The sequence below is a fragment of the Terrapene carolina genome, unplaced genomic scaffold (assembly GCF_002925995.2).
Source record: "Terrapene carolina triunguis isolate 2854851 unplaced genomic scaffold, T_m_triunguis-2.0 Scaffold22, whole genome shotgun sequence".
Taxonomy (NCBI): domain Eukaryota; kingdom Metazoa; phylum Chordata; order Testudines; family Emydidae; genus Terrapene; species Terrapene triunguis.
This window is the reverse complement of record NW_020664373.1, coordinates 14,096,152-14,116,120: the sequence shown is the minus strand read 5'-3', so window position 1 is coordinate 14,116,120 and position 19,969 is coordinate 14,096,152.

Genomic DNA, 19,969 nt, shown 5'->3' with positions numbered 1-19,969 from the left:
CTGATGGGATATATAAGCCCTGCACACTGTTCAATGACAAGTTACAATCTTTCCCTGGAGTAAAAGACGGGGATAGCTCAGTGGTTTGAGCATTGGCCTGCTAAACCCAGGGTTGTGAGTTCAATCCTTGAGGGGGCTATTTAGGGAACTGGGGTAAAAATCTGTCTGGGATTGGCCCCCCTTTGAGCAGGGGGTTGGACTAGATGACTTTCTGAGGCCCCTTCCAACCCTGATATTCTATGATTCCAAAGATATTGTTTCAGATAACAGAAACAAGTTAGATTCTAAGAGAAATAATAATAAGGCTAATGGAAGTAGCCCCAAATAGGCAAATTAGCTGGGATCTATTAAACATACCCAGAAGAAAACTGTGAAAAGGGTAGTATTTCTTTCAAGCAAGGAAAGCTTGCCCATTTTGTGGCAACATTCAGTTAGGCATTTACTTCAAGAAATACATTTCTTATGCTCTTTCATCCAAATGTCTCTGAGAACCTGATTCTGCCATCCATACTTGCATTGAGTGATAGCTTACTCTGCAAAGTTTATGGGTCAGGTTCTGAAGTCCTTAGGTTGGGTAGCACCCAAGTTTAGTAGGACTAGCATGAGTAACAATATTGAAATCTGCCACCAAATTGATGGTGCACATGGGACTATTTGTGTAGTAAGCTACCACTCAGTATGAGTACTGGGTAGCAGGGTCTACCCCTAAGTAAAGAGGTCCAACTGGTCAATGATATTTCTGATTTAATTCTTGGCCTAAATTCAGTTCTTCTCTTTCCTTCCCTTTTCTCCCCTCCCCTCCTCTCACCACTCAATTCATCTTCTCCTCCTTCAAAGTATTAGTTTAATGACAAATGTCATCTTATCCTAAATGTCATCTTACCCTTTGGATATGCCTTAAATCCATGACCACTTAATATGATATGAACTAATTTTTGAGGATTAAACATTTTAATCTTGATTGTGTAATAATGACTTGATGTTATATTTATTGTGTAATCAGAAATACAAATCATAAATCCCCCAAAGGACATTTAATCATTTAAACCACTCAGGACTCACTTAAAGCTATTAGATGAGAAAGGTGGCCAAGGGGTAAAAATTCAAAGACTTCAAACACCTTTTATAAAACAAAAGATCATCGTTTTTAAAAGGATTTAAAAATGACTGGCCTGAGTATTTCCCCCAAGAAATCCCTATAATTTCAATTAGGTTTCTTCATTAAATAAAAAAGAAATCCTGCCTTTGAACCTGTTTTACGTGCAATTTGAGTCCCATCACATCTCTTAAACAGGGGCAATCAAGTAAATTGTGTACTGGGACTTGCTCCATTACTGGCTGTATAAGGAAATAAACAGGTTTAATAGATTTTAGGATCAGGAAGGACCACTGTGAACATCTAAGCCTGACCTTCTCTATAACACAGGCCATACAATTTCACCCAGTCATACCTGCAAGGGCGAGGGGGAGAGGGGAGATTATTCTTTTCCATGGTTATACTTGTTTTTTGTACCAATATGTATCAATTACTAATCCCTTTCCATATGGAGTTAAGTGGTACATTTTGCCCCTCTCAGGAGAACAAGTCGTAATTTAAACACTGTGGAACCATTAGTACTTATATATCCATTGCCTATAGTATTTATAACTAATCTGAAATACTCATGTGTAACTAACTACAAAATGACAGAATTCAACTCAGAGATAGTGGGGATACATTCTAAACTGAAGAGCAATTTTGAGGATCAGAAACTGTTGTCCCATGGAGTGACTGTGAAAGCTGACAGACTGTGCAGTCCATCTCCTTTTTAGATGTAAACTAATTAAATGACAAAAACAAGCACTGAGCACATACAGAATTTTCAGGCAAAGCACTATTTCAATCATTTTTAAGTTTCATGTCCTCTTTGGAGTTATGGTACTTCTCTTTAAATAATTTGTAGCTAAGATCCTGCCCATGACAGAAGTATTTGGGCTGCATACATAGTAAATATCATATGACAGATTAGGACCCACGGATTAGGTTGGGGGCTCATAGACTTGTTGGTGCCACTAGGCATAGCTACCAGGTAACTCGGGGGGGGGGGAGGTGGAAGGCCATAAGTGTCGATGAAACCCCCCTGCTCTGGGTCTAAGTGAGCCAAAGTAACTCCATCTTGTGAACTTTAACCAGCCTCTATGCTAACTGCCTAGAAGCAGAATATGTAACAGTCAGCTTTTTTAGCAGACAGCTGCAGTTTCGCTCACACTAGCACAAGCAGTAGTGACAAGGAAGAAGGAGGGAGGAAGGGGGGGAAGTCTACTACGTCGAGGCTTGCAAGGCCAAAGATAAACATACGGACGAGAACTTTTCTAACACGCCACAACAATGTACTGCCTACTGTAACCACTGTCGGGAAGGGAGGGGTGGAGGGGAAACAGAACAAAGGCTTACTCAAGCTGCTTGGAATATAATATGGGAAACTTGCTTGTATTTGTTGTGCTTCTGATTTGAGACATGCTGGTCTCCTGAGTGCCTTTTCGAGATCTCGAATAAACTTGGTTTGCTTCTCCACCCTGGTGTGTTTATCAGTACGACGCACACCGGGCAATGAACCCTGTTGCCCCCTCGGGCCCTCTGGGCTGGCAACAGTTTTGGCGCCCAACGTGGGGCTTGAGGCTGAAATTTAGCCTTGCCCGGATCCCTCCTGGCAGCCGACGGATTACGGCGATGACCGACGCCCAGCGCGCACCGGTGACTTCATCGGGGGGCCTCGGCGGAGACGTGGTGTGATCGACCCCGGAGGGCACAACGGTGCAACGCACATGGACAGTGGAGAAGCAGTTGTGGGCGACGGTGAGGAACCGGACCCTTGGATAAAGTAGGAACAGTCCAGTGGGGACTTTACCTGTTTTGACCTGGGGACGCCCAGTGTCTCCCTAGAGTATGGGGCAGGGACAGAGTACAGCCGGCGGGGTACAGTGTATGCCCTTAGAATGCATTCTAGCAAACTGGGACGTGTTTGGGTCAGATTCGATGCTTAGGAGTAAACTAAAAAGGTTCTGTACAGTTGACTGGCCTCAATATCAGCTAGAGTGCCAGGAAAGGTGGCCACCGTAAGGATCACTTAATTACAACACAATCCTTCAGTTACTTTTGTTTTGTCAGCAAACAGGTAAATTGAATGAACATCTCTATGCGTATACGTTTATGATATTAAGAAATAGGCCTGATATTTTGCACAAGTGCCATTTGACTCCGACAGACTCGGTAGTAACTGCTGCTAATCCCCAGAACCCTCCCACAGTTGTAATGGCAGAATCGGTATCCCCTTTGGCTCCAGCACCCCCACAGGCTCCAGAGAGTACCCCCTCGGTGGGATTGTATCCGTTGATTACTGAGAATGTGGTAGCCCATCCAGGAACACAGGATCGTGCAGCCCAGATTGTGCCAGTGTATTCTCATGTCCCTTTTAACCCAGTGCACCTAGCTGCCTTTAAGGCAGAAGCAGGGGAATTCTCAACGAATCCAAATTGGTTTATTTCAATCTTTGAAGGGTGTCTAGCAAGCCATAAGCCTGACTGGGATGATTGCAATATACTGATGAGAACCTTGTTGTCTGAAGTGGAGCGGAATCAGGTTATAGCTAAGGCTAGGGAGGCGGCACAGAAGAGGTATAATGAGGACAGAGAAGGCATTTAAGGTTTTAAAAAGGAAAGCTATTGGACACCAGAGGTTGTACCGAGTGGAATCCTCAAAAGTGGGTGTGCTCGTCCTGGTTTGTTGCTCCAAAGCTCTGTATAGAAGTTATGTTACTGAAAGGGTGTATAATGGCAATGTGTATGTGTTCATTGTTGGGAAAAGGTGTATTGTGGTGACGACACAGGAAAGGAAATAGAATACCAGGTTTCTGGTAGCTAGAGAGCTTTAAAAGCTTTAAGCAAAAAGCCTCCCAGGAAAACTTTTCCTGGGGTTTTTATTCTTCTCTTTACTTTGTTTACAACAGTTCTTAGTGGTTACATTCTTGCGCAAACAGAAGGCAGGCAGTATACATGCACATGAGATTACAAACCCATCTCTTGAGCGCGTGAACACCAGCTGCAAGGGTGATGTCAGGTTGCCAATAAGTTTCCCAAATACAAACGCTAGGACAAGGTCACTCCTGCCTCGTTGCCAAGGGAACAGTTTGCCGTTCTCGTGGGCAGACAATTCGGGAACAACACATTCCTACAGTGTATGAGTGAAGAGTGGAAGTTTCCTTTGGAGGTTAAAAGAAGCCAAGAAAGGGAGAAGGAAAAAGAACAGAACGAGTTAACTGGAAAATATAGCTAGCAAGCTCAGTCGAAAGATAAGATGCTGGCCCCATCCAAGGACATTGTTCACAGCTAAGACTTGGCTGACAACCAAGAAAAGGGGGGCCTGAATGTGTCCAAGCAACCGTAAACGGCTCAGGGCATTTCTGGGCATGGCAGGCTTTTGCAGAATATGGATCCCAGAGTATGGACTGTGGGCTAAACCTCTGTATGAATGTGCTAAGGGAGCAGATCATGACCCCTTTCATTGGTCCCCAGAAGCGGACAGGGCATTTAAAATCTTGAAAAGGAAGCTGATGGAAGCCCCAGCCCTGGGTCTGCCGGATCTCTCTAAGCCGTTCCAACTGTATGTGCATGAAAGGAAAGGGGTAGCCCTGGGAGTGCTTACTCAGTTATTAGGCACCTGGAAACGTCCCGTGGCATATTTCTCTAAACAACTGGATCAAGTTGCAAAGGGGTGGCCAGCATGCTTGAGGGCGGTCGCAGCCACTGCCCTAGTGCTTGGGGAAGCTGAAAAACTGACACTGGGAGGAACAGTGCAAGTGTATATTCCCCATATGGTCCAAGCCCTGCTAGACACTAAGGGTGGTCTCTGGCTCACCCAGGCTCGGGTTGCTCGGTACCAGGCAAAACTGTTAGAGAATCCTGAAGTTACCCTACAGACCTGTCCCTCCCTTAACCCAGCCACTCTGTTACCAGAGACAGAAAAGCAGGAACATGACTGTCTGGAAATCATAGATGCCCAATACTCCAGCCGCCCAGATTTAAAAGATCAACCACTCCCAAATGCTGATTTGGAATGGTATACCGATGGCAGTAATGCCATTGTGGATGGGCAAAGGAGGGCGGGTTATGCTATTGTGACCCTTCATGATACCGTGGAAACTGAGAGTTTACCTGCTGGGACATCTGCCCAGCTTGCTGAACTAGTGGCCCTGACTCATGCACTCGAGCTGGCAAAAGACAAACGGGTTAATATCTTTACTGACTCAAAGTATGCTTTTGGGGTATTGCATGCTCACGCTGGTCTGTGGAAGCAAAGAGGGATGCTAACAGCCCAAGGCTCCCCGGTTAAGCATGGGTCTCAAATTCTCCGGCTTTTAGAAGCAGTACAACTCCCCTCAGCAGTAGCAGTGGTGCATTGCAGAGCCCATCAAAAGAAAGATCAAGATGTAACCAAGGGCAATGCCAGAGCAGACAGGGAAGCCAAGCGCGCTGCTACCCTGAAATCACCAACAGAGGAGAATGCCCAAATGCATGCCCTCATCCCATCAGTAGGTGAGCTTGCAGCCCCTCAGTACTTCCATGATGACAGAAACCTGGCTGACAGGCTCAGTCTCTAGGAAAAGGAGGGATGGCTTTATTCCACAGAGGGAAAAATCCTCCTGCCCAAGGGCCTGATCCGACCAGTGTTGCAAAAACTGCATCAAACCACCCACGCAGGCAGAGAGGCTCTTACCCAGCTTATGAATAAATATGTTCTAACCTCTGGACTTAAACCCCTAGCATCCCAGGTACAGGCTGAATGTTTAATCTGCCAAAAGAACAACCCTCGACCAGGAGTAGCAGTGCTGCCAGCCACCCTGGAACCTACCCCAGGCCCAGGATTGGTGTGGCAAATAGACTTTACTGACTTTCCCCGGACCCAAGGGTACAGGTACCTCCTCGTCTTGGTGGATCGATTCAGCGGATGGCCCGAAGCCTTCCCATGTTGTAACAACACTGCCAAAACGGTGGCTCTTAAGTTTGTCAAGGAGATCATTCCCCTCTTCGGACTCCCCCAGTGGATGGAATCTGATAACGGAACACACTTCACATCTCAAGTTGTTCAAAAGATATCAAGTGCCTTGCAAATCCCCTGGAAGCTCCACACACCATGGCGACCACAAGCCAGTGGAGTAGTGGAACGCACAAATCAGACACTCAAGCGACACATCTCAAAGGTCTGTGAGGAGGCCTCTCTTAGGTGGCCTGATGCTTTGCCCCTTGTGTTACTCCGCATTCGTGCTCTCCCCAAGGGCAGGTTAGGGCTTAGTCCCTTCGAAATCATGTTTAGAAGGGCATGGCCTCTAAACGATACACCGGTTCTGGCAGGAGAATGGGAAATGGGGTTTCTTGTCTCAGTACATGTGCTCTCTGTCTGCTGTTCTTTCTTCTCTTCACAGATACACAAAGATTCACAGCCTCTTCTGTTGGATGCCCCAGTCCACTCCTTGCAACCTGGTGACTCCGTTCTCGTTCGGACCTGGAAGGACGAGCCTCTCCAAGAGAAGTGGAAGGGACCCCACACCGTCCTGCTGGTTTCCCACATGGCAGCAAAGGTCGAAGGACACAAGAACTGGATTCATCACTCTCGACTGAAAGCAGTACCCACTCCTGAACAGTGGACTGTCCAGCCTGTAGAGAAGACTCCCAGCGACGATTTGGGACTCAAGCTGCTATTCAAAAGACAGTAAGGGTAGCTGGGAATGCCTGGTGATCTCTCTGAACAGCCACAGCGCACTCCCCGCAAAAACCCTGAGCATTGGTTCTATCTATTCACAGAAGGTCGACTTAGCCTATGGTCCTGGTCCTTTTATTTTTTGATTTGTTTGGTGTCAGTGATTTTTATCTTCTGGGCATTTGGGTTGTTGTAATCACAATATGGGTTCAGGTTTAGGGTCTCTCACAACATTCCTTTTTGTCACAGAAGCAATCCTTCTGTTACCCACTGTTTCACCCACATCACATGCAGGATGGGGAACCATCCCTGCACACATGGCTACCAATACATATGAGGCCCTAAAAATTGCCTTTGCCCATGAGTTCAATCTCTCCCACTGTTGGATATGTGCCCAGATTCCCCACCATTCAGCTGGATTGCCTTGGAGAGTAGTTCCCCAAAATTGGTCAGACTTTTGTCAAAGATGGATGGTTACCAGCAGCAGCACCTCTGACAATTTAAGTTTGCGATCCAACTGTACTGCGGAAGCTCCTTATGGCCTACACAATGGCTCTTGGAATTCCCACTATAGTAGCACTCTTAAGCCCCAGCCTATACGTTTACGCTCTCCACCCACTGGTCTCATATGTTTTCAGCAAGCCAGTACCAGTAATCATACCTGGTTTGCCGGCATTAGTACATGTAGATTTTATATTGGTCCTGGTATAAATCCCACTGTTCCTGTACTAAATGCCACCGGTTGGCAAACCGGCACTGCATTTTTTGCCCTTTCCCCACAAGCCACCCTACGGGACCTACAAGGTAACAATGGAAAGGTTAGTTATGGTGAAGCATACTGGGTCTGTGGTAATAGTGCCTACAAATGGCTTCCTCATGGTTGGCATGGTAGCTGTTATAAAGGCTATCTCGCTCCTCCCCTCCGTGTTCTAACCCAGGCTCCCTCAGGTCGCCCCAGGTACTATCGGTCCTTGAGAGCTACCATTGAACCCATCGGTGAGGGAGACAGATTTGGAATGATATTCCTCCCTACTTATGGGGTGGGACGGCTAGCCCAACTCTACAGGAGACTGTCTAAATTTCTCACCCAGTTTGCCAATGATACCCTGGCCATAGAGAAAGGCATAAGCTCTGAGCTTTACCAACTCCGGTTATTATCTCTGCAAAACCGCCAGGCCCTAGATTATGTGTTAGCCTCACAGGGCAGGGTCTGTGCCCTTATTGGAGAAGAATGTTGTACCTATGTCCCAGAGTTTTCACAGGATATTAACAAGCACATCTTGTCAGCCGAACCGGCCTTGAACCAGTGGAAGGCCCAGGAAGGAGAACCCACTATTTTTGATTCCCTTTGGGGTTGGTTACCTGGTCTAGGGGGACTAGGGGGAGGCATTGTTCACCTCCTGCTCACAGGTGTTGTGATATGTTTTGTTCTTTTTCTTTTGCTTGCTTGCTGTAAAGTGCTCATACATAAGATTTGTACCTCCCATTCCCCAGAAGTTCCTTTATACCCTCTCATTGATGATCCCAATTGCATGGAGCTTAATCGCATCTTGTTTTTAGAGTATGAGAAAACGCTGCCAAAGGTTTGTTGAGTGTTGTCAAAGGAGGGAATTGTTGGTGCCACTAGGCATAGCTACCAGGTAACTCGGGGGGGTGGAAGGCCATAAGTGTCGATGAAACCCCCCTGCTCTGGGTCTAAGTAAGCCAAAGTAACTCCATCTTGTGAACTTTAACCAGCCTCTATGCTAACTGCCTAGAAGCAGAATATGTAACAGTCAGCTTTTTTAGCAGACAGCTGCAGTTTCGCTCACACTAGCACAAGCAGTAGTGATAAGGAAGAAGGAGGGGGGAAGGGCAGGAAGTCTACTACGTTGAGGCTTGCAAGGCCAAAGATAAACATGCGGACGAGAACTTTTCTAACACGCCACAATGTACTGCCTACTGTAACCACTGTCGGGAACGGAGGGGAAACAGAACAAAGGCTTACTCAAGCTGCTTGGAATATAAAATGGGAAACTTGCTTGTATTTGTTGCGCTTCTGATTTGAGACATGCTGGTCTCCTGAGTGCCTTTTCGAGATCTCGAATAAACTTGGTTTGCTTCTCCACCCTGGTGTGTTTATCAGTGCGACGCACACCGGGCAACGAACCCTGTTGCCCCCTCAGGCCCTCTGGGCCGGCAACAGACTCACATACTTTAAGGTCAGAAGGGACCATCATGGTCATCTAGTCTGACCTCCTGCACATTGCAGGCCACAGAACATCATTCTGACTTTGGTGAAAATTCCTTCCTGACCCCAAATATGGCTGTCAATTAGACCCTGAGCATATGGGCAAGACCCACCAGGCAAATACCTGGGGACAGTGGCTTCATGGCTCTGGTGGGGCTAAAGCCAAGGAGCTGCAGAATATGCTTCCTTTGAAATCTCTTTAGAAGCTTTTTCTAGTTGTAGCAGTAACTCCCACTTACACAACTGCAGGAGTGGTACTAGAGCTTTGTTGTGACATCAGCAAGGAATTTCATGACAGCATAGCTCATGCGAGATGATCTGTGCTGCCCTGGGGAAGAAAGAGGCAAGTGAGCAGTGTGGAGGCTGTGGGCCTCCATGAAAATGATATTGCACACCTGAACAGCCCAAGATATGCAGGTTCAGAGAGCACAGCCAACCTGCCAGTTCAATGGTGGTATGGGGTAGAGGGAAAATCCTGCTCCACTTTGAAAGAGGAAATGAGAACTCATGGAGTTTTCTATCCCTAGGGGAAAAAAACATGTAGAGGTAGAATCAGAGAATATCAGGGTTGGAAGGGACCTCAGGAGGTCATCTAGTCCAACCCCCTGCTCAAAGCAGGACCAATTCCCAACTAAATCATCCCATCCAGGGCTTTGTCAAGCCTGACCTTAAAAACCTCTAAGGAAGGAGATTCCACCACCTCCCTAAGTAACCCATTCTAGTGCTTCACCACCCTCCTATTGAAAAAGTTTTTCCTAATATCCAACCTAAACCTCCCCCACTGCAACTTGAGACCATTACTCCTTGTTCTGGTACCAGTGAGAATAGTCTAGATCCATCATCTTTGGAACCCCCTTTCAGGTAGTTGAAAGCAGCCATCAAATACCCCCTTTCAGGTAGTTGAAAGCAGCTATCAAACCCCTCTCATTCTTCTCTTCTGCAGACTAAGATAGTCCGTCACAGGTAGTATGTGACCATTTATGTTTTCCTTTTTTTAGGAAGAGGAGAGGAGGTGGTTTGTTCATTCAACTACCTTATTAGAATAAGACTACATTTATACTACAGCAACAAATGCACTGCTTGAAACAATAAAAATCCCAAGGCAAATATTCATAGAAGTTCTTCTGTGTTAAAAGACTACTAGAGCGGATTATAAAAGAAAACAGCTACTAATTATAAACATTGGGTTCCCACACATTAGCATCACAAATGTAAAATGGCAGCCCACAAGAGTAGGTTCAGAAATCTCATTAAAAATGTAACTTAAAAAGAAATGTTGCAGTTTATTTGTGGTTGTACATACTGTTTTATTACCTTTTGAATGTTCATATTGCTTGTCTAACCACAGTGGGCAATATCTCTTTAAGTATATTTTTACTGATAAATGTATATATGTGAAAGGATAATTAACATCTGATCATTTTCTAAACCATTCCAAAAATAAAACAGAATTCTAGAATTGCCTAAGAATGTAGTAATCCAAATTACACAGTGCAGTACAAAAGGAAAAGAATAATGATACAGTAATATAAAAACGGCAAAACCACAGTGAGAAGGGACATTTGTCAGTATACTCAGAAAAGTACAATCTGTCTTCCTGGCAAGGAGTACAAGTACTACATGCCAATTCTTCTTTCTGACTTCAAGAAGAGTTGCCATATGTCTTCAAAGTCAGAAACCTCCTCTTAAATATAGGATTCTGTTTGCTTATATTGTGTGTAGCTGTAGCAGGGATGGGTGGCATTCACACTGACTAAATTGGAGCAGTTATAAATCTTCTAGTGCCACAAAATAATGTGTCAATCCAGTTTTTGTGGGGTTTGGATATCTGAAATAGGAAGGAGCAATCTGGCTGCTAACGAATAAGGAAACTTCACAGTTTTACTTTGTCTCCCACACCAACAACTTACTCTAAAAGTTCTTTTTTATGCAAAAATCCCCAAAATTTCTCAAGAGGAAAGTGATTTTAGTATTTTCATATGTATACCACATTATTAGAATGAATTACATGCATTTACAAATACAGCATCTCTGTGCAATAATTAAATGTGTTTTGATGTTTCTTAATATTACAATGATTAAGTATCACTCATGAATTATCTTAAATGTATATGGTGCTTCAAACATAATGCATCATACATTAAGTAGAAAGAATTGCTGATCATATTTCAGTCAACACTTCATGAACACAAAAGACAGCCATAGAAGAGTATGACTAACAAATTGCCTTTTACTGGATGGTTGTCCGCAGTCTAGTTACGGGGGTCAGATTTCCACCTGGGAAATGGACACCATCTTGGCCAGACAGATTCTCAGCAATCAGCAATGCCACCCTTGGAATCTGCTGAAGCTGGTCTCCTTTATTGGGTTGACTTAGACCACCACTAAAAATTCAGGAAATGGGAAACATAAGTACCTTTGAATGGGGTTTTGGCAAAGGAGGTGAGTAAAACCAATTAGCTCTGTTCTTTGAATACCAATTGTGAGACAAAGCTGCAAGCAACTGAATCCTTTCAGAAATCCCTTAACCGTCTTAATTTTAAAAGGCCTGTTGATGGCTGGTATCACACATATCTCATCTATCTGGGCATTTCTATTGTGCTCCTTACTGTGGTGTCTGAGCATTTTATGGAATTAAATGGGTCTGCTATGTAGTCACATTAATATTGATGTTTGGTTCTCTCTCTTCTTCACCCACGTGGGAAGAAGGGAGATATATTTTATTACTAAAGTTATTATTGTGGGAAAGCTATGAAGAAGAGTGGAATCTTAAGTTTTGTCCAGAAGTCAGTGAGATTCGTGATTATACTAAGCTCCTGAGGGAGACACTTCCAGAGCTGTTGCTCACCCATCAGAAAAAGCTGTGTCTCCCACTCTCATGACTCATAGGGCCGGTTTACATTAAGGAAATTTGCACTGATGTAATGACATTGATGGTTTAAATGTAGACATGCTGCATAGGTGCAGAGTTTACACCACTGCAATGTAATCCGGTAACATACCAAAATAAACTGTGCAAGTGTAAGACATTGTTTGCATCAGTGCAAAACTTTTATATTAGGGCTTGCACAATGTTGTTACACTGATGCAAATTCCCCATATGTAGATAGAGCCTCACGCTCCTGAGGAATGCAGCTATCATGAAAGGTCATAGTTACATAGAAAGAGTTGAGTCCCTGAAGTAGCCTAGATTCAGCCCTTTGAGGGTGTTGAAGGACCAGAATTCTGAATTTGGTCTGGTATTTGTTGTGTGGCAAGTGTAACATCTGGAGCCCCAGGATGATGTACTTGCATTGTGTGTGTTACTTAATAGGTGGGCTGCAGCATTTTGAGCCATATTGAAGTTTTGTGTTCCCCCGGAGATGATGATGTTATTTCCAAATGCAGCACACTGCATTAGTTGAGCATGAAAGTCACATATACCTGGATCCATACAGCCAAGTTGGTAAATGATAGGACAGGGCCTAGTCTCTTGGCCAGTGGTAGATGGAACAAAGTGTTTCTGGCAGCTGTGGCTATTTGAAAATCCAATAGCAACATAGTCCATGAGGATCCAAAGGCTGTGAACTCTTTTGGCCTCCTGGATTGAGGATGATATTAGAGTTTTGCTTAGTGCTTTGAAATGTTCTCTTCCCATTAACATTTTGATCAGGTTTAGATGCCCTCAGTTACTATTGATCCCAACACTGATTTTGCTTAGGCATTGGGATAGCTGGGAGGTGGTACTGTTAACATTTACTGTGAAAGATAAGTAGAATTGCATTGCATGCCATCCTCATACTGGAGGTATTTGGAGCCAGAATGTTGCTTGATCTCCTTAAAGGTTGTAGATACATGTTGAAGAGAATAAGAATGTGGACAGAGCATTGTATAACTTCACAAGTGAGGTCTCTAGAGGTGGAGGTGCAGATGCCCATTACAAACTGCTGAGATTGTTCCCAGGGGAAGGATCTGAACCAGAGCGGCACATGTTCATTTTCACTGCCAGATTTTTGAGGTGCAGCAGTAGCATCTCCAGGGTGATAATATGCAACACTTCTGTGAGGTCCAGCAGTATGGGAGTGAGTGTTTATCCATAAGTCCATGCCAAAAGGAAATGACAGTTTTTGCTGCCAGCACCATCCATGGACCTAAAATGAACTTGCCTCAATAGACTATATATGGAAAATTACACTAAATCATTTTGGTTTTTTCTATCAATTCAACAGAAAGAAAGTGACAGTTCAAAAGGAGAAAATCTTGAGCAGACTTCATGCCTGACACATCCTACTACACTTTGCAAAAATTACCATAACTATCTCCAATAATTACAGGCTATATTCTACACAAATGTATAAAGCAACATGAAGATATCCCGATTTCCATGACACCTGTCTCTTCATTAGCAGCAAGAATCTTCTATATAACTGCCAATAATCCTGGAGAAACTAGAAGGGCTATATGGTATGAATGTGTCATTTACGCAGTTATTTGCTCAAGGAAGAATTAAATCAATTTGTGAAAGCCATGATGTTATAGGCTCATATACATACATCTGAAAGGTATAAAAGTCTTAGGGATGTAGTCTTATTTTGGATATTTTGTTTGAGCTCGTATCACTGCACATTGTATTGTAAACACAGCGACAGCACAAATGTACACAATGGGAGTAAAAAGAGATTTTAGAAGATAGCTGATGACATTATATCTTGTATGAGATCATAATTAAACCATTAGTTTGACCAGATGATCCAGTATTGCTATGAGAAATGAGATTAGAGCCTGATGTAATCCATTCAAGTGGAAAGAGTTTGTTAAACTGATTGCAGTAAAATAAGATTTTTTTTCTGGGCTGTTTTTTTGTTGAGTTGGACATATGGATTTCAGGATACAGACGTGGCTAACAAATTCTGATCACTGTATCTACTGTGCCAGATCTGCAAAGATGGGAACTGTTGGGAAATTGGACCTACAAATTTAATTTAGTTGTGAGATCAATATGGAAGTTCATAAAATGTTAAAATAACCTATAATAACAAATGTTAACAGAAGGTAAGCCAATGTTATAAACAGATGCAACAGAACCAAACAGAAAGACTAAATTAGTCCAAACAAAAAGGCCAAGTTGAATAATTTAAGGACTATGTTGAAATCATGCTTGGTAAAAACAGAAAATGTGGAACCAGAAATTAATTAACCAAAGTGTGTTGGATATTAGGCCAAACTGGTGGACAAAATAATGAGGGGATGAGCTATTCCACCCTCCATTCCCTTTGTGGTTCCTTAAGAAAGAACAGATGGAGGAGAAATACATATGGAGGCTACTAGAATAAGTTTCACCAGTATGGCTGCTACTCCAACTGCCTCCTGAGACCCCAGGGCCCAAAGAGAGGGACCCAGATAACATCGCCACCTCTACCAGCTCCTGCTGAATCCCAACTACCACCTGAGGTGAGATGGGATTGAACTTTAACAGCAACAGCTCTAGCCCATCTTAACTAACTTCTTCTCCTTTCCCCAAAAGGACAATTACCATCTTTGGTACCATTTAAGAGACTGGAGGGTTTTCTTCCTAAAACTCTCTCCAGCTAAAGGGAAATGGAACAAGAAGTGTTCTTAAAATGAAAACCTTATGTTACATTTCAAATACTTTAATGGTTTTCCCTTCGTTTCTGTATCTTTAATAAAAGGTTAAAAAGGATTTTTAGTGGTGTGTTAACCATGGTGCTAAGCAGCCTGAGGTCTCTGTATACCAAATCCCAAACCTTCTTTAACCCAGTCACTGTCCAGCATTAAACAGTGTTATGTTAACACCTTTGACCCAGTTATTCCATCTAAATTAATACAAGAGAATCTTTGTTAGATTGTTTCTTTTTATTCCATCTATTTTATAAACTTTCATAAAGTCCTGGTAAAATACAGTAATAGCATCTCCGTGCCAATACTTTTGATACTAACAGAATACCCTCTGCAGGATTTGTTGCACAATCAATATTGCCTCTCTTGATGTATATTATAACTTTCCAAATCATTTATATTCTCTGGATAATTTCTGTATCAAGTATCTTCTCCATGGATGGTGTAAAGCTTATAGGCCTAAGGTATCCAGGGATATTTTAAATACAGATGTTAAACTGTTCTCCAGGCCAATAATACTCATTCCTTTTTCCAAATAGATTTAAAGCACACATCTGTTAGGTGATTACATAATCTTTAGCTAATTCTTTAATAATTTTGGAAAGGCATTACAAAATATTTGGTTGAAACTTAGAGCCTGGGAGGTGCTGCCGGCCCCCTGCAAAATGCTGACTGCCTTCCACTCTCATTGAAGGGTTGCATACAGCTGATAAATCAAAATGGGATGAATTTACTATACATCAGCTTTTTGTCTTCCTACCTTTCTAAAATGTCCTTTGAGCCTATGCACTATTAATCCCCTTGACCAACAGCATACTGAATTACTCCACTGGGCCAAATTCTGCTCTGAGTTACATCTGTGTGAATCCAGAGTAACGCCATTAACGTCTGTGGACTTTCATTGGTGTACATACAGAGTATCTAAAAGTGGAATCTGGCACATTGACTTCAACAGATTTATGCTCATATAGCATCAGAATAGTGACAACAGAATTAGGATCCCATTGTGCATCGGTGGTGGTTAATACCAAGTGCCTTGAAGTTTGTTTTAGAGACTTTAGTTAGCACTATAGCAGTCCTGGCACAGTAGCCCTTAATGTTTTTTTTAGAAATTGTTATACTATTTTTCAATTTTGAAACTTTGACCTTTCTGTACAGGATGAGAGATATAGCAGAAGAATAAATTGTTCTGCTTTTTTCCTCCTAAAAGTCAATTAATTAGGTTTGTCACACTGTATCACCTCTCTCTCTCAAACAGGTCAAGTCTTTCCAGAGAAACCAAGCCAATACGGAGAAACATATGTTGAAATATTTTGCAAATAAACTCGTATAACAATGATTATTTTTGTTCCTTTTGTTTTACTTTTGCAGTGAGGACAAAAAGAAAAGAAAGCGGTTATGCTAAATACTAGACAATATTTTTAAAATATTTATTTTTCATCTATACTAAACCCCACAGGTTGCCAATGTTTTTTGTAATGCTTCAAAATGTCTTGGCTTGATAATAAGCAACTCATTCTTCTTATATGAAAAGTCAAGTTTATTATAATTTGAAATCAAGCGGCTATTCAGGAAGCAATAGAGCAAATTCTGTCAAACTGTAAGAATTGTTTAAGTAAATGTTCATCTAATCCATAGAGGGCATAATATCTTACAATATTTAAAAGTTTGATGGAATCCTAATATACAGTTTACATCTTGCAAAGTAAGTGAATAGTTAGGGTGGGTTTTTTGTTTTCCCTCATTGAGGAAATATTAACAATCTAAGATCTAATTTGTGTCTCTCAGGAATTCTCTCACTGTAGATCCATCATTATACACAGCCTATTTAACATGATGTTTGAGTATAGAGAGTAAGTAGTTTTAGTTCTAATCATGGAATGGAGCAGGCAGACAAACTGTACTGTTTCCTGCTTCCATTGCTTCACAATACTCATAATTAGCCCCTTCTCTGTTCGTGTTTCCTTCTAAACTACCAGCATAGGCACTTTTGTCCCAGAACCAGATTAACCATTACACCACTTAACCCCAGACCTAATGGCTTAAATCATAGATATGCTTTGTCCCCTGATATAGGATGACACAAATGTTTGTATTCCATATTCTGATCTTTCATTGTCTTCCAGAAAGATTTTAATCAAGCTCAGAAACTATGTATGGGTGTCTCTTCTGTATCATCCATTGTATATAAGAACCGAAGAGCTGCCATACTGGGTTAGACCAATGGTCCATCTAGCCCCATATCCTGTCTTCCAACAGTGGCTATTGCTCAATATTTTGGACGGAATGAACAGAACAATTGTCAACTGAGCCATTCTCTGTCATCCAGTCCCAGTTCCTGACGTTAGAGATTTAGGGACACCTGAAGCATGGGGTTGCACCTGATCATCTTGGCTAATAGCCATTGATGGACCTATGCCCCATGACCTTATCTAATTCTTCTTTTAATCTGGTTATACTTTTGGCCTTCAAACATCCCAATGGCAATGAGTTCCACAGGTTGCTTGTAAAAGTAGTGAAGAAATACTTCCTTTTATTTGTTTCAAACCTGCTGCCTATTAATTTCATTGGGTGACCCCTAGTTCTTGTGTTATGTGAAGGGGTAAATAACACATCTTATTCACTTTCTCCCTGCCATTCATGATTTCATTGACCTTTATCATAACTCCTTTTAGTCGCCTCTTTTCTAAGATGAACAGTTCCAGTCTTTTTAATCTCTCCTAATATGGAAGCTTTTCCATACCCCAACAATTTGTGTTGCCCTTCTTTGTACTTTTTTTCAGTTCTAATATATCTTTTTTTGAGATGGGGTGACTAGAACTACATGGTGAATTTAAGGTTGGGCATACCATGGATTTATATAGTATCATTATGATATTTTCTGTCTTCTTTTCTATCCCAGTGGTTCTCAAACTGTGGGTTCGGACTCCAAAGTGGGTCACAACCCCCTTTGAATGGGATCACCAGGGCTGGCTTAGACTTGGTGGGGCCTGGGGCTTAAGCCGAAGATGAAGCTTCAGCCCTGGGCAGCAGGGCTCAGGTTTCAGGCCCCCTACCTGGGGCTGAAGCCCTTGAGCTTCAGCTTTGGCCTCCCTGCCCAGAGCAGTGGGGCTCATGCTTTGGCCCCTCTACCCGGGGTTTTGGCGGGCTCAGGCTTCAGTCCCCCCTCCTGGGGTCGTGAAGTAATTTTTGTTGTCAGAAGGGGGCCATGGTGCAATGAAGTTTGAGAACCCCTGATCTATCCCTTTCCTAATGGTGCCTAATATTGTTAGTGTTTTTGACTGCCTTTGCACACTGAGCACCTATTCTCACAGAACTATCTATGATGGCTCCAAGATCTCTTTCTTGAGTGGCAACTGCTAATTTAGACCCCAGGTATGTATAGCTGGGATAATTTTTTCCAGTGTGAATTACTTTGTACTTATCAATATTGAATTTCATCTGCCATTTTGTAGCCCAGTCACCCAGCTTTATGAGACCCCCTTAGTAACTCTTCACAGTCAGTTTTGGACCTAACAATCTTGAGTGATTTTGTATTGTCTACAAATTTTGTCACTTCACTGTCCACCCCCTTTTCCAGATCATGTATGTATATGTCGAACAGCATAGGTCCCAATACAGATCCTTGGGGGACCATGCTATTTATTGTGAAAATTGATCACTTATTCCTACACTTTCCCCCCTATCTTTTAACCAGCTACTGATCCATGATAGGACCTTCCCTCTGATCCCATGATTGCTTACTTTGCTTAAGAAATTTAAGAGCCATACAGATAATGGTTTGTGGAAGGAGGAGGCAAAAAGAGAGGTCAGCCTTTTAATTTCGCTAATAACTGATTTCACTGCAGATTCTCTGTAGAGATAACAAGCACCTTCAGAGTGTGTCAAACTATTTTTGAAGAATAATTCCAAATGAATAACAGAATCATTTTCTATTCTTTTTATTCCTCAGGTTTTGATCTAAGAGGTTATTTCAGCCAGCTGTCAATCATATAACTAACACTACTTCATATTTATAAGGCACATTACGTTCAGTGATCTTAGGTATTACAAATATTAATGAATTAAGCCTCACATTATCCTTCTGAAGTATGTATTATCATCCCCTTTTTACACAGATAGGAAAATGTGGCACAGAGAAGCTAAGCAACCTGTTCAAGTCACAAAATAAGTTTGTGGCACAACTGGGAAGAGAACCCAGATGTCCTGGCTCCCAGCCCTGTAACTACGCAACTGTCCTTCCTTTCAGATATTTCAAAGGGTGGGCATATAATTCTCAGAACTATTTGCAAACTATTGTACCATGAGGCTCGTGCAATTTTTCAAAATGAAAAACGGAATAAAATTTAGCCATAGCATTGGCTGAATATGGTAATGACCCAGTTGTTTACCATGAAATGTTACATAGGATAGCCTGCCATTTTGAGTCTTTGTACAAAGAGATTCTTTCTGATGCCCTTTATTGTCCATTAGCGGTGGGGAGGAGAACTGTGTTACAAATTATTCATGCTGTCACAATATATCATTAAAGATCAGGTAACTGAAACAATCGTTTATTGTCTGTAGCTAATTGAAATATGCTTTCATAAACCAATGGTTTGTGTGAATGTCTGTGCAGCAAAAAAGAGATGAGATTGTCAGTGAAGAGGGGGTCAGTGTTCCTCTGGATTGTGGGTCAAGTTCAGATGATGCAAGTTAAACCATCTTACACATTAGCGCCCCAAGGAGCTTCTTGTATCCATATCACCAATACGTAAGGGAGTCTAAGTACAAGCAATGTATACACCAAACAGAAGTGTGTAAAGAGTTAAAGTTGTCTCCAAACTCCTTTTAACATACACTTTTATACCTTCTTCCAGCTCCTTAAAATGTAAGTATAGCAGAGTGTAAGGGAATCTGAGTGTAAAGGCATCTAATTTACAATACCTTACACATCACCTCTGTATTTAGCACGTCTTTGAATCCTATTTCTTCCAGTCACTTTGTACCATTGTGAGGTCTTTTTCATCTTTTTCATCCTTCCTGCTCCACCTCATACTCCCTCTCCTGGCTGCTAGATGTTTAGAAATTGAGTAAATAAAAATTGATCTTCCTTTTTTCTTGAATGGATTCTTTAATGGTCTACATATTTTTTTTTGCCTTTAAAGGAGATGACCTATAAAACTTAAATATGCTTTAAGATACTAAATATATTAATTAATATTTTTATAGTTTTAAGTTGTACAATGATAGGGCTAGATCAAGAAGATTAAGGGTATGTCTACACTATGAAATTAGGTCGATTTAATAGAAGTCGATTTTTTAGAAATCGATTTGATACAGTCGATTGTGTGTGTCCCCACTAAGCGCATTAAGTCGGCGGTGTGCGTCCATAGTACCGAGGCTAGCGT